The sequence below is a fragment of the Blennius ocellaris genome, assembly GCF_963422515.1.
Source record: "Blennius ocellaris genome assembly, chromosome: 15".
Taxonomy (NCBI): Eukaryota; Metazoa; Chordata; class Actinopteri; order Blenniiformes; family Blenniidae; genus Blennius; species Blennius ocellaris.
The window spans coordinates 27561383-27569221 of record NC_137664.1 but is presented as its reverse complement, the minus strand read 5'-3'; the positions used below and the strand labels follow the sequence as shown (position 1 = coordinate 27569221).

Here is a 7839-nt window from a genome sequence, read left to right as displayed (position 1 = left end):
TCATCAAATGGCTGTGATCAGATCTGGACTCTTATTCAACATGTAAAGTTTGAGGGCAAGATGACTATGTTGGGGGTATTAAATGATCATGTTCAAATTAGGCCTTATGAACCACTGTCTTTAATTTCTGAAGCCTCTAGATTACAGGTGGGCAATCCTGGTCCTGGAGGGCCGCAGCCCTGCAGGTTTTAGATGTCTCCTCACATCCATACAGCAATGAGTGGCTCCTTGTCCAGCTTTCTGCAGAGCCTCATCATGATAACAGGTGTGTTTGAGCAGGGAAACATCTAAAACGTGCAGGACTGCGGCCCTCCAGGACCAGGATGCCCCCCCCCCCCCCCCCCCCCCGCACTAGATGGTGCTGTCTGCTCAACAAATGTTTGAAAGCACACCTCATTGCCAGTCTTCAGCCTCTATCTTAAAACCAAGAGCGCCATCTGGTGGAGTCAGAAAATAAAGAAAGTTGTATGGAACATATTTTGACCGGTTTTTGGATTTAGTAGGAAACGGTTCGTTGTTAACGTCCCAAAATGTAGTGGCTTGATCCTTGGAAGATGACAAATAATCCCTGAAGACCTCATGCAATTCAAGTGAACATTTTTTGCAAAAAGTTGGTCAAAACCATCCATCCATCCATCCATCCATCCATCCATCCATCCATCCATCGCTCTTCGGCCAACAATGTATGTATGCATTTTACCAACTTTTCGCAAAAACTATTTACCTGAATTGCATAAAATTCTCAGGGATGATTTGTCTTTATCCAAAGATGGTTTCATTAATTTTTTTGTGCAATTGGGTCAAAGTTCAAGGTCATGAAGGGGTAAAAAAACTATTTTCATCATAATGTGATTAGTTTTAATCCGATTGATGTCAAACCAACGGCGAAGCGTTCTGTCTCCTCTGACATGACACAGTGACATCATTACCCTGGTTAGTAGTTGGGGATCAATGGTTGGGGGGTCACAGGGAAATGTTTTAAATGTGTGTACATCAGTGTACATCAGTGTCAACCTGTGGAGGAGTGGTACAAGTTTCAATAACCTTGTAATCCATTGTTTTCCATGGTCTGTGCTCCACTGGTCTAGTTTAGTTTAGCAATGAAAGCACACACACACACATGCAGCAGAGAACTAGTCTCTGTAAACATTAACAATGGGGGAAATGCAGATATTAAGGGTTTTCTTTTTTTAAAACTCTGTCCACAACATCCAACAGATGTAAAGAAGACTGAGTGATCAAAATAAAAACCAAAAGCCTCCAGTCATTTGTCAATACTTCAGTGTTGATGCTGATTCAGACTTGTGTTGTGAGAAGAATTCAGAATCCCAATGTCTTATTTACTCTGGCAGCTCTCGCTCTCACCTGCTGGTGGCGCTGGAGGTGGAGATCAGCGACAAAGTGTCTGGGCTGACGTCCCGTGGCACGCTGACCTTGTGCGACCTTGCTGGATCAGAGCGGCTCTCAAAGACAGAAGCAGAAGGACAGAGGCTGGTGGAGGCCGCCGCCATCAACAAGTCACTCACAGCACTGGGTCAGGTACCCATCAACTCTCCTTTATTCAATCTTTATTTATAAAGCACATTTAAAAAAATCCAAAAGGTAACCAAAGTGCTGTACATCAAAAACATCAAATAAAATTAATAAAATAATTCAAAGTTAATTCAAAAAGCACAGAAGAGACAAGGCATAAAACATAGAAAACATGTAAAACAAACAAACAAACAAGCTTACTACAAGTTATATGATATCAAACAAGATGAAAATAAGTCAAGGTGTACTAAAAGCCAAAGAATAAAAGTGGGTTTTATTCTTTATTCATCCGTGTTGAGCCCAACCCATGGAGCAATACTCCCAACATTTACTTTTCTGCACAGACTTTGGTTCATTGCACATATTGCAAGTTTCTGATCCCATTCATTGTCAATAGAGACAATGTGAGGCACAGCACGTTGAGTTTTATTGAGTTTTAGAGATTATTTTGTCGTGAGAAGTGAATTTTTCAATCGATACAGAAGACACATAGCTTAAAAATATTTTTAAAAAGAGCATTTCTGGAGGCTGGTATTAGACAGTTGCTGCTGCAGAGTGTGAAGTGGTTACGTAGTGGGATTATAGTCTTAGTGTATTTAACCCTGTACATGTGATCGTCTCCAGATCTGTGTCAGACTGACAAATAGCGACGATGGAATCACAGCTGTGGAAGCTGAAAGATGTTATTGTGGTGTTTCAGGTGTTTGGAGCTCTGAAGTGCAACGCACTCCACATCCCCTTCAGGAACTCTAAACTCACTCAGCTCCTGCAGCCCTGCCTCAGCGGAGACGCCAGAGTACGACTCTTCACCTCCTCCTTTGCTTTTACAGCAGACCTGACAAATCATACATTGTAGTTTAACTTGATCTGGTACAGAGATCATAAACCAGAGTTTCATTATTAAATTACATCAGCAGGAGGAAGATGCTCTATAACAGGGGTGTCGAACTCAGATCCTCAGAGGGCCGAAGCTCTGCACAGTTTCCACGTTTCCCTCCCTGAATGTCCTGATGCTTCATCACCACCTTCAGCACAATGCCAGAGAACCAGCTGCTCGTTGCAATCAGCTGTGTGGAAGCAGGGAGACATGGAGAACCTGCAGGGCTGCGGCCCTCCAGGACCAGAGTTTGACACGTGTGCGCTATAATCTGATGTTAGAGGAGGAAGACGCCGTATAATCTGATGTTAGAGGAGGAAGACGCTGTATAATCTGATGTTCGAGGAAGATGCTCTATAAACTGGATTAGAGGAGGAAGATGCTCTATAATCTGATGTTAAAGGAGGAAGATGCTCTATAATCTGGATTAGAGGAGGAAGACGCTGTATAATCTGGTGTTAGAGGAGGAAGATGCTCTATAATCTGATGTTCAAGGAAGATGCTCTATAATCTGGATTAGAGGAGGAAGATGCTCTATAATCTGATGTTAGTGGAGGAAGGTGCTCTATAATCTGGATTAGAGGAGGAAGATGCTCTATAATCTGGATTGGAGGAGGAAGATGCTCTATAATCTGATGTTAGAGGAGGAAGATGTTCTATAATCTGGATTAGAGGAGGAAGATGCTGTATAATCTGTTAGAGGAAGACGCTCCATAATCTGATGTTCGAGGAAGACGCTCTATAATCTGGATTAGAGGAGGAAGATGCTCTATAATCTGGATCAGAGGAGTAAGATGCTCTATTAACTGATGTTCGAGGAAGATGCTCTATAATCTGATGTTCGAGGAAGATGCTCTATAATCTGGATTAGAGGAGGAAGATGCTCTATAATCTGATGTTAGTGGAGGAAGGTGCTCTATAATCTGGATTAGAGGAGGAAGATGCTCTATAATCTGGATTGGAGGAGGAAGATGCTCTATAATCTGATGTTAGAGGAGGAAGATGTTCTATAATCTGGATTAGAGGAGGAAGATGCTGTATAATCTGTTAGAGGAAGACGCTCCATAATCTGATGTTCGAGGAAGATGCTCTATAATCTGGATTAGAGGAGGAAGATGCTCTATAATCTGGATCAGAGGAGTAAAATGCTCTATTAACTGATGTTCGAGGAAGATGCTCTATAATCTGATGTTCGAGGAAGATGCTCTATAATCTGGATTAGAGGAGGAAGATGCTCTATAATCTGATGTTAGAGGAGGAATATGCTCTCTTACTCCTCCCCTCTCTAACACCTCGTCCTCTCTGACCTCTCCCCTCTATGACTCCTCCCCTCTCTAACACCTCATCCTCTATGACGCCTCCCCTCTCTGACCCCTCCCCTCTCTGACCCCTCCCCTCTCTAACACCTCATCCTCTGTGACCTCTCCCCTCTATGACTCCTCCCCTCTCTGACCCCTCCCCTCTCTGACCCCTCCCCTCTCTAACACCTCATCCTCTATGACCCCTCCCCTCTCTGACTCCTCTCCTCTGCAGTGTTGCGTGTTCATCAATGTGAGCCCGGACGCAGCCGACGTGGTAGAAACTGTGAGCTCGCTGCAGTTCGGTTCCACCATCCGACAGGTTGCTCTGGGCAGAGCAGCTCAGAACATCGGACATGCCAGAGGCAGCAAGATGGCCAAATGAAAGGCGAGCTTCGTCATCATCATCATCGTCATCTGGATTATTTCGCAGCTCGGGGGCCTGCAAGGGGTTTCTCTTTCGAGCAGTTCATCTAAGACCTAAACTAGCTGCGCCTGGACAGAACAGAGTAGAGGTGTGAATCATTGAACACAGATTTATAATTTGACAGTTGTGAGTGCCCTGGTGGGAGGATTCAAACATTTCAGCATTTATGTATGAATATTACAAATGTGTACAACCATCTTAGAGCAAGACAGCAGAAGAGATGGAGAATTGTGAGGAAAGTTGCTGGAATGTGCAGCTATTAGAAGACGTTTTTTAAAGATACGACCGTCAGGACTGTCTTCATCTGTGTGTTTCTGTACTTCTTGTTTTATTTTGTATTCGTATGTGATCTTCATCTCCTCTCACTTGTTTGGCCTGTTTCTGTCTGTTTCACTCCCAGTGTATCTTCCTCTCACTTCACACGCGTCCTGTTTCTGTCTGTTTCACTCCCAGTGTATCTTCCTCTCCCTTCACACGCGTCCTGTTTCTGTCTGTTTCACTCCCAGTGTATCTTCCTCTCCCTTCACACGTGTCCTGTTTCTGTCTGTTTCACTCCCAGTGTATCTTCCTCTCCCTTCACACGTGTCCTGTTTCTGTCTGTTTCACTACCAGTGTATCTTCCTCTCCCTTCACACGCGTCCTGTTTCTGTCTGTTTCACTCACAGTGTATCTTCCTCTCCCTTCACACGTGTCCTGTTTCTGTCTGTTTCACTCCCAGTGTCTCTTCCTCTCCCTTCACACGTGTCCTGTTTCTGTCTGTTTCACTCCCAGTGTATCTTCCTCTCCCTTCACACGCGTCCTGTTTCTGTCTGTTTCACTCCCAGTGTCTCTTCCTCTCCCTTCACACGTGTCCTGTTTCTGTCTGTTTCACTCCCAGTGTATCTTCCTCTCCCTTCACACGTGTCCTGTTTCTGTCTGTTTCACTCCCAGTGTATCTTCCTCTCCCTTCACACGCGTCCTGTCTGTTTCACTTCCAGTGTATCTTCCTCTCCCTTCACACGTGTCCTGTTTCTGTCTGTTTCACTCCCAGTGTATCTTCCTCTCCCTTCACACATATCCTGTTTCTGTCTGTTTCACTCCCAGTGTATCTTCCTCTCCCTTCACACGTGTCCTGTTTCTGTCTGTTTCACTCCCAGTGTATCTTCCTCTACCTCCACACGTGTCCTGTTTCTGTCTGTTTCACTCCCAGTGTCTCTTCCTCTCCCTTCACACATATCCTGTTTCTGTCTGTTTCACTCCCAGTGTATCTTCCTCTCCCTTCACACGTGTCCTGTTTCTGTCTGTTTCACTCCCAGTGTATCTTCCTCTCCCTTCACACGTGTCCTGTTTCTGTCTGTTTCACTCCCAGTGTCTCTTCCTCTCCCTTCACACATATCCTGTTTCTGTCTGTTTCACTACCAGTGTATCTTCCTCTCCCTTCACACGCGTCCTGTTTCTGTCTGTTTCACTCCCAGTGTCTCTTCCTCTCCCTTCACACGCGTCCTGTTTCTGTCTGTTTCACTCCCAGTGTATCTTCCTCTCCCTTCACACGCGTCCTGTCTGTTTCACTTCCAGTGTATCTTCCTCTCCCTTCACACGTGTCCTGTTTCTGTCTGTTTCACTCCCAGTGTCTCTTCCTCTCCCTTCACACATATCCTGTTTCTGTCTGTTTCACTCCCAGTGTATCTTCCTCTCCCTTCACACGTGTCCTGTTTCTGTCTGTTTCACTCCCAGTGTATCTTCCTCTCCCTTCACACGTGTCCTGTTTCTGTCTGTTTCACTCCCAGTGTATCTTCCTCTCCCTTCACACATATCCTGTTTCTGTCTGTTTCACTACCAGTGTATCTTCCTCTCCCTTCACACGTGTCCTGTTTCTGTCTGTTTCACTCCCAGTGTATCTTCCTCTCCCTTCACACGTATCCTGTTTCTGTCTGTTTCACTCCCAGTGTCTCTTCCTCTCCCTTCACACGTATCCTGTTTCTGTCTGTTTCACTCCCAGTGTATCTTCCTCTCCCTTCACACGCGTCCTGTTTCTGTCTGTTTCACTCCCAGTGTATCTTCCTCTCCCTTCACACGCGTCCTGTTTCTGTCTGTTTCACTCCCAGTGTATCTTCCTCTCCCTTCACACGCGTCCTGTTTCTGTCTGTTTCACTCCCAGTGTATCTTCCTCTCCCTTCACACGTGTCCTGTTTCTGCCTGTTTCACTCCCAGTGTCTCTTCCTCTCCCTTCACACGTATCCTGTTTCTGTCTGTTTCACTTCCAGTGTATCTTCCTCTCCCTTCACACGCGTCCTGTTTCTGTCTGTTTCACTCCCAGTGTATCTTCCTCTCCCTTCACACGCGTCCTGTTTCTGTCTGTTTCACTCCCAGTGTCTCTTCCTCTCCCTTCACACGTATCCTGTTTCTGTCTGTTTCACTCCCAGTGTCTCTTCCTCTCCCTTCACAGGCGTCCTGTTTCTGTCTGTTTCACTCCCAGTGTATCTTCCTCTCCCTTCACACGCGTCCTGTTTCTGTCTGTTTCACTCCCAGTGTATCTTCCTCTCCCTTCACACGTATCCTGTTTCTGTCTGTTTCACTCCCAGTGTCTCTTCCTCTCCCTTCACAGGCGTCCTGTTTCTGTCTGTTTCACTCCCAGTGTATCTTCCTCTCCCTTCACACGCGTCCTGTTTCTGTCTGTTTCACTCCCAGTGTCTCTTCCTCTCCCTTCACACGCGTCCTGTCTGTTTCACTTCGAGTGTATCTTCCTCTCCCTTCACACGTGTCCTGTTTCTGTCTGTTTCACTCCCAGTGTATCTTCCTCTCCCTTCACACGCGTCCTGTTTCTGTCTGTTTCACTCCCAGTGTCTCTTCCTCTCCCTTCACACGTGTCCTGTTTCTGTCTGTTTCACTCCCAGTGTATCTTCCTCTCCCTTCACACGTGTCCTGTTTCTGTCTGTTTCACTCCCAGTGTATCTTCCTCTCCCTTCACACGTGTCCTGTTTCTGTCTGTTTCACTCCCAGTGTCTCTTCCTCTCCCTTCACACGTATCCTGTTTCTGTCTGTTTCACTCCCAGTGTATCTTCCTCTCCCTTCACACGTGTCCTGTTTCTGTCTGTTTCACTCCCAGTGCATCTTCCTCTCCCTTCACACGCGTCCTGTTTCTGTCTGTTTCACTCCCAGTGTCTCTTCCTCTCCCTTCACACGTGTCCTGTTTCTGTCTGTTTCACTCCCAGTGTATCTTCCTCTCCCTTCACACGTGTCCTGTTTCTGTCTGTTTCACTCCCAGTGTATCTTCCTCTCCCTTCACACGTGTCCTGTTTCTGTCTGTTTCACTCCCAGTGTCTCTTCCTCTCCCTTCACACATATCCTGTTTCTGTCTGTTTCACTCCCAGTGTATCTTCCTCTCCCTTCACACGTGTCCTGTTTCTGTCTGTTTCACTCCCAGTGCATCTTCCTCTCCCTTCACACGTGTCCTGTTTCTGTCTGTTTCACTCCCAGTGTCTCTTCCTCTCCCTTCACACGTGTCCTGTTTCTGTCTGTTTCACTCCCAGTGTATCTTCCTCTCCCTTCACACGTGTCCTGTTTCTGTCTGTTTCACTCCCAGTGTCTCTTCCTCTCCCTTCACACATATCCTGTTTCTGTCTGTTTCACTCCCAGTGTATCTTCCTCTCCCTTCACACGTGTCCTGTTTCTGTCTGTTTCACTCCCAGTGTATCTTCCTCTCCCTTCACACGTGTCCTGTTTCT

At 46.1% G+C, this 7839-nt stretch overlaps 1 long non-coding RNA gene across 1 annotated transcript; it reads left to right on the top strand.

Moving 5' to 3' along the window:
* Window positions 1–1341: 1341 nt before the first annotated feature.
* LOC308140582 lies at window positions 1342–4081 on the top strand. Its single transcript, XR_013936953.1, has 3 exons — window positions 1342–1539; window positions 2234–2329; window positions 3944–4081. It is a non-coding gene; the product is annotated as an uncharacterized lncRNA (long non-coding RNA).
* Window positions 4082–7839: the final 3758 nt, after the last annotated feature.